The 24,587-nt window shown below is 36.2% G+C and overlaps 1 long non-coding RNA gene across 1 annotated transcript in view; it reads right to left on the bottom strand.

Annotated features, from left to right (window-relative positions):
- Positions 1-427: 427 nt before the first annotated feature.
- LOC148224850 (uncharacterized) overlaps positions 428-24,587 on the bottom strand; it is a 145,185-nt gene continuing 121,025 nt past the window's right edge. The window contains exons 3-4 of the long non-coding RNA XR_015801546.1: positions 9,076-9,163; positions 428-5,545 (exon numbers count right to left, since the gene is read on the bottom strand). This is a non-coding gene — a long non-coding RNA (uncharacterized LOC148224850). The remainder of the gene's footprint in view (positions 5,546-9,075; positions 9,164-24,587) is intronic.

Genomic DNA, 24,587 nt, shown 5'->3' with positions numbered 1-24,587 from the left:
CTATTAAGTTTTTTTTTCTTTTTTTTAGCTGTTTTAGTCTTAAAGTCAGACTTAAAACTTAATTACGCTTTCATGGGATGCTGCTTTGTATTAGTCAGTAGAGACATCATTTCTCATCGTGCAGATTAGCAAGCAAGTTTTCTTTGCCTCTTTCAAAGTGATTTACATTATTCTCTGGTTTGATTAGCTAAAGCCAGATTTGTGTCATCTACACAATGTGGCTTAAATTTACATGATAGTTTTGAGCAGATTTTGACGGCAGAATACAAGACAAAAAGACTCCAGTAAAAAATAAACCAAACAAATTTTCTTTTGTAGTTTAACCCTGTTCAGCAGCTGAGCACCACATACCTGCTCAGTCACTTCCTGCCCTGTTGCAATAGTGAAGAGAATCAGAAGAGCAAAGGTGAGAAAACATGTGGACTGAGTTAAAGACATTTTAACAGGAAAAGCAGTAGCTTTGAACACAAGCAAAGTAAAACAAAGAATTTATTTACGTCTTCCCATGGGCAGACAGGTATTCAGCCATCTCCAAAACAGCAGGGCTCCATCACATGTGATGGTTATTTGGGAAGACAACAACAGTTATCACTCTGAATGTCTTTCCTTTTTCTTCCAACACATTTATATACTGAGCATGACGCTGTATGGTGTGGAACATCCCTTGGATCGGTTGTGGTTAGCTGTCCTGGCTGGATCCCCTTCCCCTGCACCTCCAGCCTGCCTGTTGCTGGAATGTGTTCTGAAGGAGAAAAGGCCTCGATTCTGTGTAAGCACTGCCCAGAAGTAACTAAATCATCCCTGTGTTACCAACACACTTTTCAACACCAATGCAGGACATGGACCCATACAAGCTGCTGTGAAGGAAACTAACTCTATCCCAGACAAACCAGTACATGTAAGAAAGCAAGCAAGCAAGCAAACAAATAAACAAAACCCACCAGCATTGTTAAGAATATATTTTTCCTGTTTTCTTTCTTTAAATTCGAAAATTGATAAAGCTATTATATTTTTTAAAATCAAAAGGTATAAAATAGCTGCAACATAAATACCCTGAAACTCAAAGCATTACTCAAAACTGAAATAGTGTTTTCTCCAGCAGCCAGAATATACACAAAAACCCAGCATGAGTTTGGCAGAACAAAAAGGTGAAAGTGAATATCATGGAGAATAATTTTCAGAAAGACTGCTTAAGCATATGATTATTTGTATTATGTTATGTATGCTGTTTACTATGATGATGTTCTGAACACATTATTTTGAAGCAAGTCTAAATTACAAGACATGAATACATTTTAAACTCAAAATATTTATGTTTCATCAATATTTAGTGGAGACAAAATTAAATTAATTTATTTCAGGGAAGGTTAGATATACTTGTTCTTATCACAGACTTGTGGGAGAACCAAAAGCCAGGGCTTCCTGCTCCAGATCTTTTTCCTTATGAGAAGGAATGCCATTTTTTCAGTAACACATGATCCATGTTGTGTGTTAGATGTTTAAAATCAAACTAAGACCAAGACAGAAATCGTATCTGTGTTTTTTTCCATGGCTGGAAAAAACCTGGCATTCAAAAATATATAATTATTTTCTTTATAATCTGAGATTCCTTATGTGTCTAATTCCATGGGATTTCTTAGGAACATCTGTCCTAGGACATTGGTATTGATCTATGTCAGGTAAAGTGAATAAAAGTGACCTTAAAGAACTTTCAAGCTTCCATGTGGCACAGCTAATCTCAGAATTGGTATTGAAGGTCCCTAGCTGTAACATTTAACCAGGAAATGGTAATTTCTTAGTCCCAAAGGAGGCTAAACAAATTCATTTGTTGACAATATGACAACCACTAAAGTAAAGAATATTTTAGAGATAAATATTTGACTTTCTGGACTGGATGAAGCTTAGATATCTGTTTTATACAGGGACTGTATCTCTGCAGATCTTCAGAGCCATTAAAACTTCTTAGTTGGTACCATAGAGTAATCATCAAATTGCAATGACGCACATATCTGTGCCAAGTGCATAATATTTTGATGTGGTAGCACCTAATTAATTCACCTATATTAATTCTAAGAGATATTATCTGAATTCCAAAAACTTATAGGCTGGAAATATAATGCTACTAAGGTGTAGTTAACTTACTGTCATTTCTATTTGAAAGAGAGTTACAACTTACAGAATGTTAGAAAGAGAAGGCCTGACAGTACCATGTGATAATTTATGACATCTTGTTCACATCTTCACTTGGAAGACCTACAGTTATTGGCAAGCTCTACAGTTTTAGTAGGTAGAAGTTACCTTTTCTTCATACTTGTTCGTTGATATTTACAAATTCAGAAAAGGTGGCATCACCTTTATTGAATATTGTTTGATTAAGCCTTTCCAAATGAACAAAGCCCTATTGTAGACAGGTGAATACCTTCTGCTCTTATACCAACATAGCAAGGTTTTCTTTATATATTATAACTTGAATTGCAATTACATAGCAAAGTGAGGTAATAAAACAACACGTTGTTGGTATTGAGCTCTCATATTCCAAGGACTTGTTAATTAGGCTTCAGCAGAAAAAGTGATACTACTAAAATAAAGGGATTCATGTAGACCAGCTGCTTGGAAGATCTAAATGATATTTAACATCTAAAACAACAAGTTCTGCTGTTTCATCTCTTTTCATCCTTAACAGTAATCAACAGGGGGTATAGCAGTTTGCTACTTAATGAGTTATAAATGATCTAATTAAGTGTCTGCTTGAAATTGTCTTTACACTTCTTTAGTGAGGTGGTTGTTTATTAAGCTTGAAATTTTATTGTTGGTCTAATAATTCAGTCAGTTTTATTTAAATTTAGTTTCACTTGAATTTATAAAATTTTCATGGCATTATTTGAATGTGGAAATGACAAACTAGTTAATTTTTTTCAAATTATTTAATTTTCAATAATTAATATTCTGGTTTTTTCCCTTTATTGTATTGAACTATATATGGAAGATACACATTCAATTAATGTTTTACAGATTATTTTACCAATAGATCTTCTATTTAATCAAATTCTTTTGCCCCTATAACAGCCAAATGTGAAGAAAATTACATTTCTTATAAAATACTTGCATCACTTAGTGAATCAACTGACAAGGAAATCTGTTGTAGGCAGAATGCAAATGATTTTGGAATTTGGATTACTAGATTTCAAAAACTTTTGTTCAATTTATTATTTTATTTATATATTAGGACAAATATTAGGGGGGGAAAAAAAAGCTTAAAAGATAGGTTGTGAATAATCAAGGAAACAACCATTGGAAACAACCATAAAGGGAAGGTATTAACAATGACTCCCAATTCCTGTATATGGGGAGATCAGTCAGGAAGTCAAAAGTGGCACAGCAATTAAATTTTATATCTCCCAGTTCAAAGACCCTCTATTTACAGATTTTATTTCAAATATTTCCTTTGATTTTTAGGTATCTATTTTGTGATGTAGAACTAACAAATGAAGTTTGTGATGTTCGGCACATACGCCACCAAACCTAGACAAGACAAAGCCCGTTTCTAAACTTATCCCTGAATAGTCAGCATGCTATTTTGCTGAATGTAAGGTGATTGCAAGGTCAGTTTACAGATTGCTGTTTTTCTATAATGAGGGATAAAGATCATAAATTGTCTCCCTTTCATTGTCTTTGTGAAAACCATACAAAAAGGAAACTTAAAATTTGAGGGTCTTTTTCTAAAATTAAATTGAAGCTTCAAAATTCAGGATTAAATCCAACTATAGAGATGTGCTTCTTTTTTTAAAAAAAATCTTTTCATGTTATTGTCCAATTATGCCTTTAATATATTCATAGCCCACATGCATGGTGTCCAAATAGATAATGATACTGAAAACCTGCCATTTCAAGTTAAAAAATATACATGGCAGACCTCTGGAAACAATTGTCTTACATTAAACAGTAGAATTTGATTGATATAAAACATATATCTATTGGATATGGAAGTGTGTTTAGGAAAAAGAGAAGTGAATTTATGATATCTTAATGGTGCAGGTAAAAAGTTGTTCTAGAAGGTGTATGAAGCCCAAAGTGAATTAGGGGCTTAGTAGTTGCATAACTCCAGCCAAATTTCAATATACACTTACATTTGGGATTTTGGTTGTTTTTTTGTTTTTTTTTGGTTTTTTTTGTTGTTGTTGTTTGTTTTTTGTTTTTTGTTTTGTTTTGTTATGTTTTGGGTTGTTTTGTTTTGTTTTTCTTGTTTTTGTTTGGGTTTTTTTTGTTTTGGTTTTTTGGGGGTTATTTGTGTTTTTGGGGTTCTTTTTTTGTTTTGTTTGTTTGTTTGTTTGTTTGGTTTGTTTTTTTGTTGTTGTTGTTGGTTTTTTGTTTTTTTTGTTTGTTTGTTTGTTTTTTTGGTTTTTTTTTTTTAGTTTGGAAAACTAGATCTATATTTATTTCTTTCTCATGATCCTTTCTCCTCATGTGATTTTGGAGAGTATGGTGAGTTGTTACTGTTTTGCTCCATCTGATGACTATTATTTAACCACGTCCTATCATGAAAGAATTCAGCTAATAAAAGATTTATCCACAATCTGTCAATCAATATGGTACTGTGATAGAATACAAGCAAGGATTAACCTGGTTTAAATTAATTACTGAAAATGAAAATAGAAATATCTACGTTTAGTCACATTTCAGTCACTCTGGGTGAATTAATCCTTTGTACACACTTGCTTGTGCTGTAATGGAAAAACTTGTGAGACATCTTTATATTCTTTTAATCTCATCTGAAGATGTAAACATATTTCCTGACTTTCAAATTTTATCTGTACTTGCATAAAGGCTCCTCTTTTAATAGAAGCACAGAAGCATGCAAATTGAAAAGGCCCTTAAGAAGTCACACAGTCCAAGACACAGTCCAAGGTCCTATACAAAGCAGGTTACTCAGATTCATGGCCGGTCTCTGAATATCTTCAGGAACATCACCAAGAAGACATTTCCTGAGTTCAACCACTTACACAGTCAAAGATCTTTTCCTTATATCAAGCCAGAACTACCTATTTCAATTTTTTTCCCACTGTACTTTTTCAACATAATTTTTCATCCATTGTCTTCCTTGGAAAATTTTGCATCTGTTTTTGTTTATTTTGCTTTAATCATCTCTTGTTGGAACTTGTAGGCAGCAGTAAGATCCCCATGGTATCTTCCACTTTTCAAAGCTGAACAAAACAGATTCTCTCATCCTCTCCTTGTATGTCTTCCAGTGCAGCTCCGATACATTTTGATTGGCTTCTGCTATACTAACTCCTGATTGTGTCTTTTTGTGTCGTGGAGACCCAAGTGGACACAATCCTACACATGCAGTCTTCAGGCATTAAAGAGAAGGAAATAATCACTTCCCTTTACCTGTTGGATATGGATTAAAGTTCTGGTTCAATAACTTTCTTTAATTGTGCAGCATTTCTCCTGCAGATCCTGAATTAGCACTTCACTTTCTGTTTTCTGTCTCCTAGTTCTGCCGTGTCCCTGGATGGGTTGTCTCTTGTCTGTCTCCTGAGATGACCTGAATGGTTAAACACAGGTCACATAAATGAGAGCTTTCAGGAAAACCACCTTTATGGAATACATGCAGTCTACATAATTGAAGACTAAGGAAATTGGAGTTAAAAAGAATGGGAGAGGACAGCGATTTTTTTCCTGTTTCTTTCCAAATCTACCTTCCACAAAGTTGTTAGGTGAAACAAAGACATAGTCAACTTAAAATTATAGATTGGTACTAAACAATTTTTTATTAAAATCTACAATAAAATATAAAGAAAGTCCTAGTATTTCAAAGTCATCGCACAAAGAAATATTTCTCTGCACTATATTCTCTACACTATATATAGTGTAGAGAAAGTACAGGACGAGATCTCTAGAGAGGTCACATAAAGAGAGTCTGCCAATCCCATTACATATACAAATATCTGGGGACTGATGTGGTTCTATCAAATGATTGAGTTGAACAGATAGGGTATAGATGCTCAAAACCAGGAATGGCAGAATAAAGATATTCCAAACATTGGCCACTATATTGCCTCAGCCTTCCAAAGTTTCTTCATACAGAGACTTCTAACCACAGGTCAGAATAACTGAGTAGGAAGAAGAAAGGTCCTGAATAAATGTCATTTGAAGTTGCTTTATCTCTTATGCTTGCCATGAGCAGAATGTCTAAATCATCCATCCCCAAATGGTACAAATACCAATAACTCTATCAACTTATTTAACTTTTAGATCTTTTAGAGAATCCAGTTTTGAAAAATCCAAATAAAAATATTCTTAAATGTTGTTCAATTAATACTAATACTAACTATTGTGTGAAATGTACCATTAACCAGAAGAACTGTTGTCATGGTGTAATGCCAGCTGGAACTAAGCATCACACAGACATTTGCTCACTTGCCATCGTTGCAATGGGGGAGAGACTCAAGGAAGCAAAAGTGAGAAAACTCATGGGTTGAGGTAATGACAACTTGATAGATAAAGTGAAAAACCACGCACAAGCAAAGCAGAACAAGGAATTAATTCAACACTTCCCATGGGCAGGCAGGTGTTCAGCCATCCCCAGGACAGCAGGGCTTCAGCATGAGTTAGGATGACTTGGGAAGACAGAAGTCAACATTCTGAACATTCCCTCTTTCCTTCTTCTTCCATCCACTTTATATGTTGAGCATGTTATCCTATGGTATGGGATATTAATTTGGTCATTTGGGATCAGCTCTACTGGCTATGTCTTCTCCCAAGGTTTTGTGCACCCTGTGTCAACTGGCTAATGAAGTGTGTGGATCAGAAAAACTGTGGGAACACTACTTAGCAGTAACTAAAACACACTTGTGTTATCAACACCATTTTCAGCACAAATTTAAAACATGGCAACATATCATCTATGAAGAAAATTAAGTCTATCCAAGCCAAAACCAACAAAACTATTTATTTATCTGTAAACATGAACAATTAAAAAACAGACACACATATCTGCAATGTGTTGGTTACCTTAACAGCTTTATTTCTCTTTGAATAAATGTCATCTAATTTTTCTATTTGCGCCTCTTTGCTTTCAGTATTTGTGCCCTTCCAGTATTTCAAATTGCTATTCTCATTAGAAATTTCCTGAAACTAATATATAATAGGCAGACTTTATTTTTTAATATTCTCATTAGTTCTTTCAAACTGTGAATTGGGTTTATTTGAGTCTCTAAACATTTGCAGTTTGTCAAACGACTCTTCATTCTAAAGTGTCACAGTCTTCTCAGTATTCTAAAACTGAATTTCTAATACCAAAAAGCAAGGTGTATCTGAGTTTATTTCCCAACATAATATTTCTGTATTTCGGTGTTGGTTTGTTTTTGTTTCTTTTTTATTGTTACAGTACTTTCAGCTCACATGAGTTTCTCTATTCTTTTCAACCCTAGTTTATATTGCCAAAAAACTTCCCTCCATCCCTCAAATGGTCTTTGTGAATTGTTATTCTCCAGATGTACAGCTTGCATATTTCCCAAGACTAAATATCATTTTATTTCCAGTCAATAATTCAAACTTCTTTTGGTCTTGCTAGATTATTTCTTTATCCACAATGGTATTTGCAATACATTCCAATTTAATATTATCTGAAAATTAAATTAATGTGGCATTTGTTCATCCGTCCAAAACAGAAATAAATTTGCTAAATAAAACTAGGTCTAACCCAAATCCTGGCTACACCTCCTTGGCCACTGCAATTTAACATAACTTCACCAGTTTTCCATCAATGTGATGGTGCCTGTTTGAATTAGTTTTGTAAATAACATTAGGGTTTTGCCATTACAAGTATTCAGTACAAGATATTATAGTACACAAATGTTAATTTTGCAGCCACATTGTATTTCCTGCCATGAAAACTGCAGACCAAAATTAAGTGTCTCTTTAGAAAGCTGATGTCCTGAAATAGCAGAGGTTATTTGAGACCTCTGTGTGATGCTAGCAGATACTTCTGCAGGAAACCACCCCGAGACTGGACAGAATACCCCATAATGCCAAAAGTGACACTAACAAACAATATTTAAAACCAAATCACTCCTTTATTTTCCATCTTTAGTCAGCGGAGTGCAATAAGCAGAAAGAAAAGATTCTTGGCTTATAAGCATAGGTATCTACTGTGTGGTCTCCTAGAAGAGTCCATTTTTTTCTCTTTGACTAATGAAAATTTATAATAGAGCTATTTGGTGTTTTGTAAAAGATGCCCAAAGAATACTTCTCTGGTGACCCAATTGTTCTTCTGATTCAGGCACTGGAGAAAGGTTTCCTTTTAGTTTTCTCTTTTCCTTTCTTTCTCTGCTTTATGTTTGGTAGCTTTAAATTCATGCATACCATCAATTACGGACCCTGAAAAGGAAATTTTCTTAATTAAAAGTATTCCATCTTTGTGCAAGAGCTGTACCATCACATATAAAAGCAACCACACAAATGAAAAAAGGAGATGATATGGTGTGTCTGAATTGGTTTGATACAAAACTGGGTTGTTGCTGATGCATATCTCAAGATCAATCATCAAGAAGGATTTCAGGTTTTTCAGTCTGCACAAATTTGAATTAGATTATCTATCTTTTGGAATGTAACTACTGAAAAAAAACAGATGGAGATAACAAAACCTTTTGTATTATTGAATCTGATTTAAAAAAGGGTATTATTTCCTTCTTTGCTTTTTTTCCCCAGTTTTATACTTACAAAATTTCCTTTTCATAAAGTATCTGTACATTCTTTTTTACCACAGCATATAGGTGTTTAAAAATTCATCACAATAAAGGGAGGTATCACGGATAAATCTCATAAATCACAAATCACATAAAGATGTTTCTTTTTAGATAACAAGTTCTCAAAGCTCCTGAGAATAAGCTAAATATGGTCTACAGCAATAGTCAAAGCTTTCTACTTGTTTGCTGTGCTTAGTTCTATAGTGTTACTTACATTCCTGCATTATTTACGTGGTTTGGAACTATTGGATAAACAAGCATAAGATATATATATATATCTCAATATATATATCAATATATATATATCTCCAGAAAATATGCTTACCAGGAAACCTTGAGAGGACACTTGAAAAGGCAGACAAGACATCTCAAGTACATATTTTAAAGGTCTATTGTAATGCTTTCTTCATATCCTGAAAGTGAAGTAATATTTATGAAATTATTAGTCTACTTTAAACAAAGAAATTCCTAAGAAAGTATCCGAAGCCATTGATATCATTCCAGTTTCCAGGAAAGAGTAGAAGAGATAGCTAGCCAGTCAACTGTTTATTTGGATTGCTTTCAAATAAATATTCTAACTTTTTACATAGTTTCATCTCAATAAAATTGGTCTTCTTAAAAATAATAATAAAAGAGTTAAAATCATATTAAAAGTTATTGCAGGCATAATTATAGGACCATTTTTTCCCCATCAGGGGAAAATGAATACACCCATTAAAAAAAAAAATAATGCCAATATAAAACAAATAATTTCCCTTTCAAGACACGTGCTGTAAACTGTGTAGAACCTTTGTACCAGGCATCTCTTGTCATGGTGTGCAATTTTAAGCATGGAATAAGAACAAAATATTGAAAACCACTATCAGCAGCTTAGTCCATCAGCTGGTGGTGTTAAGGTTTCCCTGAGCCTCTCTGACTAGAATAGGAGGAGTAAACATATGGCTCACCCCAACAGAAAAGAAGAAAACTAGACAACTAGCAAAAGTATTTCAAAGACACCAATGGCCTTGAGCTGGTGTCAATACACGTGCTCTTTTCTGGTGATCTGTGACATGAATATAGTGATGATGAGCATTTTATAATTACCAGGAAGGGGAATCACATTGGAATTGTCACTGAACTGTGCATTGCACTTGCTGTATTTTGCTAAGTGCCACTTTAATTTGTATTGTGCTTTCAGGAATTTTATATAACTTTTATACAAACATCATATAACTGGCAAAATTAGTAATCTTGTGAACCATCAATAATCTTCAAATAAGTAAAATTGATATTAAATATTTCACCCTCCATACATGGAGAGTCTTAGAGAACCTGGTCAGAAATTATCATATTTTGACATATGGTCAAGTACTGAAATCCTTCAGCCTCAATCCTATTCTGCCTCAATGAGGAGCTCTCTAGGCTGGCCAGCTCACCCTTGGTGGTTGGCCATCAGTAACTGCAGCTGTGCTACTGCACATTCACAAGTAGAGCAGGAATTCTTAAGAACTGGATGCTTTGAAAATGCACTGATAACATACACTGATAACATAATGACTGATAACATGCAAGGATAACAATAAGCAGTGTGATGCTAATATCAGTCAAGTTTTATGCGACTGACCTTTAAAAATCTTCTAAATAATATAATCATATGTATGTCTAATTCCCTGATATTTTCATATATTTATAGATACTCATATGCAAGAGATGTTTCCAGAAAACGTTCTTTCTGCACAGAAGGCTGAGGCTGGGCTTATACAAAATTTGATTTGAAGAATTACTCTCAATTGTTTCTATCTGGAGCCTTTGAAGGTCATAAGAGAGCACACCTGTTTTCTGGTCCTGTTCCCTCCCTACTGCAACCCTTGCCCTCCTAGTGGAAGCAGGTGTACTTGGGGAGCACAGCTGGCTGGTTGAATGCAACAGCCTGACAAGCCTTGGGCAGAAGTGGAAGCTATAGACCTTTGTATAAGGAGGTGGGGCAGGAGCACTTGCCATCTAACCTACATGACCCCAGGAGAGAGGTGCCAGGGAGGGAGGGAGGAAAGGAGGAGAGGCACATTCCCAAAGCTCTGAGTACAGTCCTGTGACAAGAGGGAGCTACACTTGCCATGGGCATCCTGCTCTTTCTAGCCTGAGGCCTGAAGTACTACTGAAGTGTGGGAATGACTGACAAGGATAATCTTTAGGCCTAGATGATACCCAGATACCCAGAAGAGTGCACACAGGGAGTAGGTTTTAATGGGGTAAGAGCCAAGCTCCCACCCAGCTGCTCATTCATCCCCTCTTCTTTAAGGGGAGAAAATAGAAAGCTCATGGATTGAGGTAAAAGCAGAGAGATTGCTTACCAATTACTGTCATGGGCAGAACAGACTTGAGGAAAATTAATTTACATCATTGTTAACTAAAATAAATTAGGATAGCAAGAAATAAAGTCAACTATGTAAACAAGACCAACCTTTCCCCACTTCCCAAGAGGTAGTAGAGGTGTAATCTCATCATTAAAGTGGTAGATAATGTATCAGCATGTAGAAGTGTGTATAACAGTTTCTTCTGTATTATTATTGTTACTTTGTGTTCTTTAGATAATATGGTTTTGCAAAACATTAACTGGTCTAGTATTCAAAGTTATAGCTTTCAACATATGGTGTGTTCCCTTTTGCCTGTAAAATGATTCTGAGGGTAACACTCAGACGTTCCTCCTGCAGTAATTGAACTATTGCCACAGAGCATTAGTAAGGTTTGGTGGTAGACATCCTTCTTTAAAGCAAGTTCCTGTATGAAGAAAGCCAAATATGTGGATCTAACTCAAACCCACACCCATGTCAATATGCAGCTATCTTGGACTAATGACAACACAGATGAAGCCTCTCCCTTTTTGTAAGGAATATTTGTTTATCCAGTATCTGATAAGACAAATAATACATTGGTAGTCCTTCCTCTGACATTTCACTTAACTATTTTATTTAAGAGTAAGTAATAATTACATTTGTTTTCTGAAGTAGTTTTCCCACTCCTTGTTTTATCTTCCTCAAAATATTGCTTCTCACAGTGAAAATGTCCCTGGCCATGGCAGCAGGATTGGCCTAGGTTGTATTTAACAGTCTCTTTCTACCTAAACCTTTCTTTGACTTTATGATTCTAGGAATTTGTCAGGAAACAGAGCAAAGACAGCTGACCCCAAGTGACCAAATGAATGACCTATATCATACGACAGCATGCTCCATAGAAAACGCTGGAGAAAGGAGGAGGAAAGGCTGGGGAGGAATTATGACATTTGTCTTTCCGAGTAACTTTTATACATGATGGAGTCCTGCTTTCCTGGAAGTGTCAAAGTTGGGAATCAATTATTTTTATTGCATTAATGCTTTTGCTATTAAACCATCTTTACCACAACCACATCTTTGTACTTTTACCTTGAGATTACCTCCCAGCTTCCACTGCAGAGGAGTGAGTGAGTAGCTGTGTGAGGCTTAATACCCTGCCAAGCCTAATCCACAAGAAGTGGAAGCTGTGGAGTATTGAATTTTGTCTCTTTTCTTATTAGACCTGAACATGCCTTTTCAAATTGTAACTTCTGTTTTACTGTAATACCGACTGGTATTTGCTCACGAACATTGGGCAGTCCACTTTTTATGATATAGTTAGAATAATATAAGAAGTATCCACCCAGAGGAATTCCAAACTAAGCCAAGTAAGGCCTTCCTGAACATGTGAATATGTAGTATTAAATTCAGCATAAACTGAACTGTGTTTACCAAAGTTTCGTCATATTCTCTGGCACAGATTTAACCTATTTCAAGTAGCATTTGCCCTACTACTTCCTGGATATAGCTTAGCTCTGAAGCTGTACTTGCCTGGTATGCAGTGCTTGGGAGCCTAAGGCAATTTGCTAGTATAGAAACAGTCTGAATCATGGAGTTGCTTTCAGCTCCCAGAAACGGTTCAGAGGACTTTTAGTGCCCACTTAGAACTACTAGGATAGATAAAGCTTTAAGATCTTGCTTAAATGCTTCTTATTTCTGAGGAACTTCAAATTGGGATCAAAGAATTGTACTTAAAAATCAATGTGTACACAAGATTAAGAAAAATAATTTTAAGTCCTGATAGCCTGCCAGGTAACATTTATCCTTCATATGAATTAAAATGAATGTATTTACTCACAAGAACAGCATTTTCTTATGTCAAATATGGAAGAAAGGAAATGTCATTTGCTTGATCAAGATGTTAATGATCAAGAGTCAGTCAATCAGCTGTGTTCACAAATTTTTTTTACTCAAGCATATGAATTTCATTGTGTCATGTCCAGTTATGATTTCAATTTCATCCTCATTTTTCATCTCTTTTTTTCTATTTTCAAGCAGAGAGAGATTTGAAATTCATTACTTTTCCCTAGAAGGTAGTCCAGGGTGAATATAAAAAACAGATTAATATTATCTGCTGCCAAAAGCCTTGAACCTTTAGATGTCATACTTAGAAGTACCTTTTTTATATCTACACATCTTCTATTTCTGTGTGATAAGTACAAACACTGACTTTTTCCTTAAAAAGTCACCATACACCAACTCTGTGCAAAATATAAAGTATGTTTTGGTGAGATGATTAAATACAGGTTAAAGAAATCAAACAAACACATTTGAGTGACTTTCTTGAAGTCACCAAAGTAGTCAGCAGGAAGACTGGGTCTTCTGATCTGAGTTTGTTCTCTCTGTAATGAGCAAAACAGAACACTAGGTCTCTCTGCAGATAAACAGAAAGCAAAGATCACTTTCAAAACTTCAAAAAAAAAATTTTTTTTTCCTCTGAAATATGCCTGGAATATCATTCTTCATTTTATGTACCACTGAGCTCTTTCAAATTTTCTTATTCAATGGAGCATAGCTTTCATCACTATCCCCCCTTTCATCACTATCATCAGCTTTTTCTCTGACTTTTAGATAACGCTTTTCAAAAAGAACTTGCAAAATGAATACTTATTTCATGATCTTTTGATGCTGAAGACTTAACTGTTCTTGAAAGCTCACTTATCTAACATTGTGTCTTGCCATTACTTGAAGTACCACACGGACAGGCACCTAGAGCTTGTGCCTGTAGGTAGACAAGTGTCAGTCATCTCTCTTCCTACTCTCTTTTTAGGTTGAAATAGAGTCAGTTTGCTATTCAGTTTTTTTATCATATAATCAGTAATATGCTTCTTGCTTTGGGTTATGCAATAGCCAATTAGCAAAAATAACTTGTTGTACACACTGTGTATGTACCTATGTGCATGTTTTGCATGTAGCTGTATGTGTTTGGGCTTTGTAAAATCATGGTATAAATATTAAATATTTAAAGTGTTGTCAGTAAGAGCCTTGGTCTGAGGGTTTTAATACTGGAGGAAACAAAGAATCCCATAGAAGATTTAAAGAGACAGCTGTTGCAGGACAAAGTTGATAGTGCCTCGTAAATTATTTTTAAAGTTTTAATGAAAGTGTATGTTCACTGTTTTATACTTTTTCATGGTCAAGAAGGCAGGAGATTGTCCCACTTTGGCAGGCACTGGTGCAGCCACTTGTCAAGTGCTGTGTGCAGTTTTGGTCACAACATAAGAAAGATATTAAATTATAAGGGAGAGTCCCAAGGAGGGCAACAACGATGGTGAAGGAGCTTTAGGGGAAGCTGTATGAGGAGCAGCTGAGGTCACTCGGTCTGTTGTGCCTGGAGTAGAGGAGACTGAAGGTACAATTTCCTCAGGAGGAGAAGAGGAGGGACAGACACTGATGTCTTCTCCCTGGTGATCAATGACAGGACCCAAGGGAATGGCCTGAAGTTGTGTCAGGGGAGGTTGAGGTTGGGGACTAGGAAAATGTTCTTCACCCAGAGGGTTTGGACACTGGAACAGGCTCCCCAGGAAAGTGGTAACACCACCAAGCCAACAGAGCCCAAGAAGTGTTTGGACGATGCTTTCAGGCACGTGATGTGACTCCTGGGGACAGTGCTGTGCAGGGCCAGGAGCTGGACTTGATGATCCTTGGGGGTTCCTCCCACTTCAACATATTCTGTGATTCTGTGAATCTGTGAGATTAGAATCAAATACAATTCGGATACAATGAACAACTGGACAACACAGCTTAATAAGATTTAAAAAACACTGTTGTCTGAATTGCTGCAGGTATTGCCTATTATTCTCTTCCAATCACTTTTTAAATATTAAGCAGTTAACCTTTTGCAATATTGGTAGCAGTTGCTACTTATGAAGGATTTCCAGTGTTTTTTTCTAATTCTGGGACCACATTTTTTCAGTGTTTTTTCCTACTAGAATTGTGTTTCATGGATGTATCAGTTTAAATCTTGATGCACAATGAACAGACGGATCCTGAAAGTACTATTTCATTCTTTCTTTCAACCTCTCTCAAATGTTTAGGGTGTATAATACAACAGTCTAATCAGATAAGGGTTCATAAATGTGAAATCTATAAATGCAATTACCACACAGGCAGAATTATATTAATCTTATGCAAAATTCCATATTTAGAATATATGCATGGAAATAACCTATAAATACAGAAAATATAGGTGTCTAATGTAGGTTTCTACCTAAAAGTAATGCTATCTCTTTAGAGTCAGTGGTGATTTGGTGTGGGATACAGTTGTCTAAACATATGCATCTAATGTCATTTAAGATATTTTATGGAATCCAGGGGCCCTACTTAGGGCTGGAAAACATGTGCAAGGTTTATTATAGCAGCATACATTTCTGAGCATAAGGCCTAATTTCATTGCTGCCCCTATGTGGGAAATTAGTGTCATGTGATATTCCCCTGAGAATCTTGCCTCGTCTTCAGTTTCTGCTCAGAAAAGACAGAGATTTCCCATTGATGTTCAAGATCAGTAGATCTATTACCAAAAGATAGAGGCCCAAAAGGAGATCTGTGCCCATGTTGGTAGCTGGACATCAGGAGAAATCCCAAATGGAGCAGTTGCACTGAGCCTGTATGTTTAGACACCTAGACCCTTAGAATCTGGAGCTCAATGATGGTCCGGAAAGTGTGGATGCCACCAGTGAGCTTTAGAGGGTCTGGCCTGAAAAACAGTTGCCATGAATCACTCTGGTGCAACTGACCAGGGAGTCAGGACTTAGACTAAACAGCAGTGGAGGTGCCATATTCTCCATCATTAATATTCTCCATCATTATGCAAGAAGTCTACAGGATTAACTCAGCTGTACAAATGTGAATCATAATTGTCCACATTTGACTTGAGGAACACAACTCAGAACAGTTTATATGGCACTATTCATTCTATTCAGATGACAGTCCTGAAACTTCTATTTATTCTTTGCAGCATGTAATTTCCCATGCAGCCTGGTAAGTTTAAACAATCTCTTGAAAGGTCAGGTGTCGACTACTTTGATCCATTTTAACATTTATAAAAGGTGATGTTTAACATGGCTTGCTGATAAAACAAACCCCATCATTTTTATAAGAAATGCTTGTTATATCAACCTCTGGAACACTAGCATTTCTGAATAGAGGTGACTTTAAAAGGCCAGTTTTCAACACACATACGTATCTTTCCCTAAATTATATATAGTTGATGGAATGTATTCTGTACATATAACTCAGTACAAAAGAAACAAACATGCTTCCAACAACTAAGTGTGCTACTTATTGCACAAATTCAGAAACCACCTCTGTTTTATAACAAAAAATCATGACAAAAAATACAAAGAAAATAGAAGTTGCAGGGACATTTCTATTACAATGGAAAGTGTAATTTGGCAATCTACACTTCAGAACTGGAGAAACCATCATAAAACAAGTTTAGAATGTTATATTTTAAGCTGTTGATTTTTATTTTTCAAACACAACTTATGAAATATCAGGTAAAAATTTAATAAAGGGTTTTTACACATTCATTATTGTATTTTTAAGTTGCAATTCTTACCTAAATTCTTACCTGTCTCAAATGACACTAAATAAGAAAAATAAAGAAGCAATATTTTATCAGAATGTATATTTTGTTCCACAATTTAAGTGCCTTTCTATTGTCAGTTACCTTATCTACATAATATTCCAAATGTTTTTTATCCTTCAAGTTTAATTACATTTCTTTCTGATTTTTGTGAAATGTTAAAGACATGAAAGAATCAGTACTTGCATGAAACCTTTTCTTCCTCCTTACTGACACTATTCCTCCTTTGGCAGATCCTCAGGCATGGCAGGTTTGCTCACCAGAGTGACTGTGACTATGTTGTGTGGCAGTTCTGGGTGCAGGTGGCCAGGTGCTGGTGGCAGAGAGCCCTCAGCAGTGGCTCTGTGAGGAATGGCTGAGGCTGCCCTGTGCCAGACACAAAGGGTTCCAGCTGGCTCCAAGCAACCCGCCTCAGGGCATGGCTGTGCCAAGTCATGATGGTGGCACCGCCAGGAAAACGCAATTAAGAATGGGCAAAATGCTGCACAGGCAGCGAGGAATGAGTGAGGAAAAAGCAAAAGTATGAGGAACAAGACTGCAGAAACCAAAGTGAAGGCATGGACGGAGGTGCTGTAGGTGCTAACCATAGGTTCTTCTTCAGCCCTTGGAGAAGACAGCACTGGAGCAGATACCTACACTGAAGCCTGTGTCAGACCCCGTGATGCAGGAGTTGGATACCCTTCTGAGGTAATGGCAACCCATGGAAGGAGCTATGCTGGTACAGGGAAAATGTTTGAGGAGAAATAAGTGTCAGTGAGAAGTTGTTATGGACTGAAAGTAATCCTCATTGTTCCTCTGTTTCTGGGTACATAGTTGCAACCATAATGAACACCTAACTTTTAAATTAAGAATATTGTGTTTGTAAAGGACAGTGATACGGAAATGCACCTACACATCATATGAATTCTACAGAAATCTGAGTAGATAGGAGAATATATAGCTTGGATAAGTTGTTTTTTATTTTAACTGCTAGTGTGTGCAAGGTTATAGTTCTAGATAACAATACAAAAACACAGAAAATAAATATTTAGGGAATAAATGATGATGAGCCTTTATCATCCAAATAAATGTGATACTCTGGACATTCCCTTGAAGACAAATGCTTGTTCTATTGATGTACCTGATAACAGAAGATAAAGATTCAACATATCTTCCTAACTCCATGGCAGAGGTACAAAATATCATTTTCTACAGAATGCTTTTACTAAAAGAGTTTTCATTTAAACAGAGATATCACTAAACACTGGAGGACACCTTCGTAACTTTTTTTGCCGTCTTTTGTTCAATCTGCAGCAATACGACTGAATTGTCTCATGTTTCTTGTGTGCTACTTCCAGAAACTGAGTAACTCTTACAGCAGAGTTTAGTGGACACTTTCTGTGAGATTTCTACAATTAGAATTCATTTTTGCATATCATATTTTTGTTTGGGGCTTTTAACTTGGAGAAGTGACAATCAGAAAAAAGTGAATGTGAGAAAGGCTTAAGAAAGTTGTTTTTTTTTTTTTTTTTTTTTTTTTTTTTGTATTAATGAGTACTTGGAACAGGTTTTTGTTTCAAAAAACAAACAAAAAAAATTTAATACTGCCATTATTTTTTGGACAAAAAGCTTTTGGTAAGCATCATGCTACACTTGGATCAGAAATAAGCCTCAAAATATACTCAAAACCCCCCTATTTCTACTAATGTTTTATATCTTGAAAGCTATTCTTCACATATGATCATAATAAAATTGCCACATATTATCAGATAGAAACCCTAGCAATTACTTCTGGAATGTGATTTGGTTGTGGGAGATTAGTAGGATTTCTACTCTCACTTTCTCCAAATTTTTCAACCTCTGAAAGGGCACACAACAACAAAATGAAGGTTACTCTGAATGATTAAATTTCTGCCTGCTTCTGAATCAGAAGTAGGAGGGGGAAAAAAGTGCGGCTGTTTCATTCAGATTTGAGGTAGAAGTTTAATATGCAATGAAAAATATGATTCTGCAATAATTTAAAATAATAGTTATAAATAATGCAGAGTTCACCTTCTGCTAATTTAGGGACAAATTCGAGAACAATTTGGTATGAGAACAATGTAGGCCATTCTTTGGGTATACGTTTAATGAAATGATTTCCTCAGAATCAAGGATTCTACCATAGGGCCAAGTATGGCTATTACTCGTTGTATCAAATTTCAATGAGTGAGTTGGTATCTATAAAAGCAAACCAAGCCAAACAAAAAATACTGCTACACAAGGACCAGACTCCCTCCCTCCAGTGTTCATTCACCATACTAACAAAGTGTTAAACAAAGCTGCCTATTGCTGCTTATAATTGCCTTACTTCTAGAGCTGGTGTTTGTAGTGATTGCAAAGATCCAACCCTGCAAGCAACCATTGTAGAGGAGCTAAATGATTTCAAATAATGGTATGTTTATTCTTTGGTAGGAATAGTTTTAAACCTCTAGGAAGAAAGAGGGAAAAAATGAAGTTATATTGTTAATCTTGCCAAAGAAACATTAGAAACTGTGACAACACAAATGAAAATCCATTTTAGACGGTTGAAGCATAGCTCTAAGTGCTATCAGTGCCCAGTCTCTTTTCTTGTTGAAATTACAAAGTGAATGAATACAGCTCAGAAAGAAATGGCTGAGGCACCTGGATATCAGCACTGAATGTTCAATTATTTCCTCGATTCCTCTGTAGATTTTTAATGTGATGCTGAACAAATTATTTCAATATAACTCTTCACAGGTGATCATTAACTGTGCATTTCTCATTCCCTGGTGCTTAAACTGAAAATCAGGGTTCCCACAAGCAAAACCACTAAGCATTTGAAATGCACTTTGAATGAGAAGTGTAATTGGAAAATATTGCAGTGTTAGAATGCTGAGGCTCAGAAACAAACAAACAGAAAAAATTCAAACAAAAAACTCTATAGTAAATCAGGGGCTAGGCTATCAAGTTTTTATTTCATCACTCTATTTCAATGTTTTCTCTATAGCACGAAGATTTCTCTAGGCATAATTGTGGTGGGTTGACTACTTGGTGCCCACAAAGGCTTTCTATCATTTCTCTTCCTGAACTGGATAGGGGGCAAAATATAAAAAGCTTGTGGGTCAAGATAAAGACAGAAAGATTGCTTACAAGTTATTGTCATGGGCAACACAGACTCAACTAGGGGAAATTAATTTAATATTTCACCATTAGATCGAAGTAGGATAATAAGAAATAAGAAAAAACCTAAAAAGTTGCACATTCCCCCTCCCCATCTTCATGAGTTCAACTTTTGTGGTAAATTGTCAGACTTGCTATAAAAAAGCTTTAAGTTGGTGAATAATTTGAAGAATTGGTGAAAGCTGGTTGAAAAGAGCATGAGTTGGTCCCCTGGCTTGAGCAAGGTTCTAACAATTAAAGAGTGTCTGGTGGGAAGTGGAGGCTCAAAAAGCACCCACACATCTCTAACAGCCTTTGGCCTTATTCTTCATTCAACCTGAAAAGCATGCCTTGTTATAAATTTGGTCATTCAAGGATTTAAAGGTGCATGGAAGGACTGTCTGAAAAAGGTCAGACAGCTTTTACTGCCACCTTAGTGGCTGTAGGCGGACCAAAGAGTTTATTCCATCTCTTCAATCAACTATAAATTCTGACTGAAAATAACTGAGACCCTCATTAAGTCCTATTTGCATATTAACTTTCACACTCCTCAGAATGCAAATGAAGAGAAAAGACAATACACCTTATATGTAAGACCACGGTCCCCAAAACACTAAAAAGCATTGATAACATGGGATGATGTCACCCTTTTCAGAAAGGACACAAATTAGAATATAGAAGGGGGAGCTGTGGCAAAAAGAGCAAAAAGAGAGAGGGAAGCACTTCTGATTGCTCAAGATCAGTCAACAGATTTTTTTCTCTCCTCCTCCCCAGAACAGTCACTTTTTGGTGAGCTTTGTGCTTCCAACTGCATTGGAGAAGAATTTGTAAACTACCTATCATCCATCTATCTATCATCTATCTATCTATCTATCTATCTATCTATCTATCTATCTATCTATCTATCTATCTAATCTATCTCTCACCTTGTTATTAGAGCTCTATTACTATACATTCTGTCATGACGCATATTAACACTCTGTAGTTAGTGCGTTTATCACCAGCAATCACCACCTGCCTTCCTGTTGCTCCCATAAACTCTGCTATCTGTGAATTTGGATTGTGTACCTTCTTATTGAACATGACCAGACCTGCAGTACAGAGCTGGTAAACTGCACTATTTCTGATCTGTGATTGTGCAAAAAATTGAGCTCAACCAGGCTGACAGTACTAAATTGTCCATAGTCAGAAATTAAGGCACTCGGCCCCTCTGATCTTTGAGGACCATCTGTAATGCAGAGGGCTTTATTCTCTCAGAAATATCTATACTGTTAATGCAACAACTTGACTCCTAAATTCTCTACTCTTCCCATCACAGAGGCATAGGGAATGGGTGTTGAAAGCACTTTGCCAAAGTGTCTCTCTGACAGTCTTTTCTCCTCATGTGCTATCTCTGCTCCAGCATGTGATCCCAGCCATGATAGATAGTAGTTCATTAATTTCTCCAATATGGATCCTTCCAGCAGACTGTAGCTCTTCACAAAGGGCTCCAGTTTGTGTCTTATCCTTCACTGACTGCTCCAGCATGGGTACCTGTGGATACACAGTTCCTACCAGACATCCTCCTCCAGCACTGGCTTCCTTCATGGACCACTGTTTCTGTCATGAACCTTATTCAACAGAGGGTCTCCATGGGGTCACATCTTCTTTATGGACACATCCATAAAGACACCATCTGCAACTCCATGATCTGCAGGTGGACTTCTGCTCCCCTGTGGACTTCCATGGGCAGCAGGGGCACAGGTGCCTCATGATCTTCATCACTGACTGCAGGAGAATCTCAGCTCCAGCACTTGGAGTTCCCTCTCCTTCTTCACTGACCTTGTGACTGCAGAATTGTTCTTCTCACATATTCTCACTCTTCTGTCTCAGCTGCTGCTGTGCAACAGTTTTTCCCCTTTCTTAAAAACATCTTTAGAAAGGTACTATGAATGAGTTTAATTCTGTCTAATAGATATATTCTAAAAACAAATTCCTTTGTATTTATGAAGAAATATGGTGCTTTTCTAAGAAGCACCATAGAGAAGCTTAGACCCTTTTTTAAACATATATTTTGAAATAATCTTTATATATATAAAAAAATTATTTGTCACATGTAGAAAAAGGTGAAGGAGGAGTGTGGAATTGTTTTTATAGGAGGTGATAAAATTAAATAATTTCCCATTTATATATACATAAACAAAATTAACTATTTGTGGTTTAATTTTCCTTAGGAAAGCCCAGCCTTATTCCTTTCATTTGAGGAAATTTTACTGCACTTATTCTTATCTGCAAGAAAATACTCTAAATTCAGAAGTCCTGTTAATTTATTTTTCATTTTACTTACAAGACTTACAAGACTGTACTGTACTACATCTCAAATGGAATGTCAAATCATGTACTTTGTTTTCTCCCTTTGTACTTCTAATTAAAGCCCCAGTTGAGGAAGGCCAGCAGTCAGTTTGGTGTTAGTTGCAGTTCAGTAGTTTGTGCTTAAACTAAAGCTCCAATTATTGCTCTCTTACTCGTGTTGATTGCTGCTTTTCATCTACGGTGCCTTTCAAACAACAGATTTCTTTATGGATTAAAATTACATACAACATGAAAAATAAAGAATGATTCAGTCAGTGAATTACTCACACTCTATGCCACTAAGCAAGTGGAAACTCTAAATTATGTTTTTATGTCCAAAGTTAGAAACAGAAAATTGTCATATTGCTCCAGAAGCAGAACTGAAAGGGGTAGCATCACAGATTCAGAGAACCGTAGAATATTTTGGGATAGAAGGGATCATTAAAGGCTGTCTAGTTCAAACACCCTGCTATGAGGAGGCACATTTTTGATTAGACCAGGTTGCTCAGAACCCCATTCAGCCTAACTTTGAATGCCCCATCTATCACCATTCCAGGCAAGATGTCCCAGTGTTTCAACACCCTCTCAGTAAAGAACTTCTTCCCTATATCTTAATCTAACATTTTTCAGATTAAAACCATGCCCTCTTGTCCTATCAGTAGATTCCCTTGCAACAAATCCCTCTCAGCTCTTGTAGGTCCCTTTTAAGTACTGGAAGAGCACAATGGGAAGTCCCCAAAGCCTTTTCTTAGGGCAAAATATCCTCAGCTCTCACAACTTATCTTCACAGGAGAGGTGTTTCAGCCCTCTGATCATCTTGATGACCCTCCTCTGGACTGGCTCCAAGAGATCCATGTCTGTTTCATGCTGAGGAGCCCAGATCTGGACACATCACTCTGATGGGGGGGTCTCATCAGAGCAGGGTAGAGGGGCAGAATCATCTCCCTTGATCTGCTGGCCATGCTGTTCTAAGTGCAAGTGTACATTGTTAGCTCGTGTCCAGCCTCTCATCCACCAGAATCCCTAAGCTCTTCTCAGCACGGCTGTTTTCAATCTGCTCATTTTCCACCTGTTAATACCAAGGGGCATAACTTTTCACTTGGATATGTGAATCTCAAACTGCAGCTGCAGTGATTTCCCACTCATTTCTACTTCAGGGTATGAAATATGTAACAGTAGCATTTGAAAGTCCATTCTGTGTATTGTTTCTTTACACTCAGCAGTCCAACAACACGTTGGAGGGCTAATGTGTCCCTAATTCTATTATCTGATTTCCACAGAATGAAAATTCCACACTACATCTAGCTTGTGACTTTAGATTTTCTTCTCTGGATAATTTTATGTCATCCAACATATCACTGGATGGACTGGTGACTCTTCTTGACTGTGCATGACAGGTAAGTAAGAAAATGATTGCTTTCCATAGTGCTAGTTCATTGCCAACCAATTTCTAAGCCTTACCACTTTGTTGTGATTGTGGGAAAGAAAGTGGGGCTCAGCTACAGAATTCAGGATTTAGTGTTTCCTTCCTAGCTGGCTCAGTCCTAAGCAATACATTTCTGTGTAGTATTTTTAGAGTATGTAGATCTATCTTTTAGAATCTCTTTCTACTTCTATGGATACAAAGTAAGAGGGGAGGGAAAGTTTTCGTGAGATATTTTTTTTTCCCTAAGAGACTGTTAATAAATGCATTTTGGGACAGTACAAAACAGCCAAGAAAAAATAGAACATGTCGACAGAAAAAAAAAAAATCTGAAGTCCAAGTGCTGACTGAAGTCAATATTGGCATTAGATCAAAGATATTAAATTTAACACTGTTTGGTTGCAATTACCTTCCTGAATTTTCTTGCTAGAGTTATGGAATAACTATACAGATTTAAAATACTTAAAATACTTGCAGAAGTGTCAGCATATAAAGAAAATTTGATTCATATGTAATACAATCTTCATGCTATTGTAACAAACTTTCTTTTCATATGCACTATTTTATTTCTAGCGTTTGTGACATGCATACCACATTTTACTTTTTTAAAAATTCTCCTTTTAAATATACTGAACTGAATGGATACTAGGAGGTGCATTTTAAATTTTAAAAATTCCCCCCAAAAATGAAATTAGAGTGTGAAATATTAGTTTATCCCTGAAGTAAAACCTCCAGAATATAAAAACTGTCATACTTAATTGAGAAAGTGATCCATCTAGTCTAGTATCCAGTCACTGACTTTAGTAGTAATAGTAGCAATATGAATTTATACATTAATTTGCAACTGGAAAATTTTCATATAACTCCTTTATGTGGATTTATACCACGGGCATATTTAAAGCAAAATAATAACATTTATAAATTTTATTAAATTCTCAGGAGTCTAGATGTACTCCACCAACAAAGCTGGCCACCAGCTGAAGGGGTGGAGAAACTCTGCCCCA

This window comes from Sturnus vulgaris, chromosome 2, assembly GCF_052056855.1.
Source record: "Sturnus vulgaris isolate bStuVul1 chromosome 2, bStuVul1.hap1, whole genome shotgun sequence".
NCBI lineage: Eukaryota > Metazoa > Chordata > Aves > Passeriformes > Sturnidae > Sturnus > Sturnus vulgaris.
The sequence above is the reverse complement of the archived record's forward strand: the minus strand, read 5'-3'. Positions and strand labels throughout refer to the sequence as shown.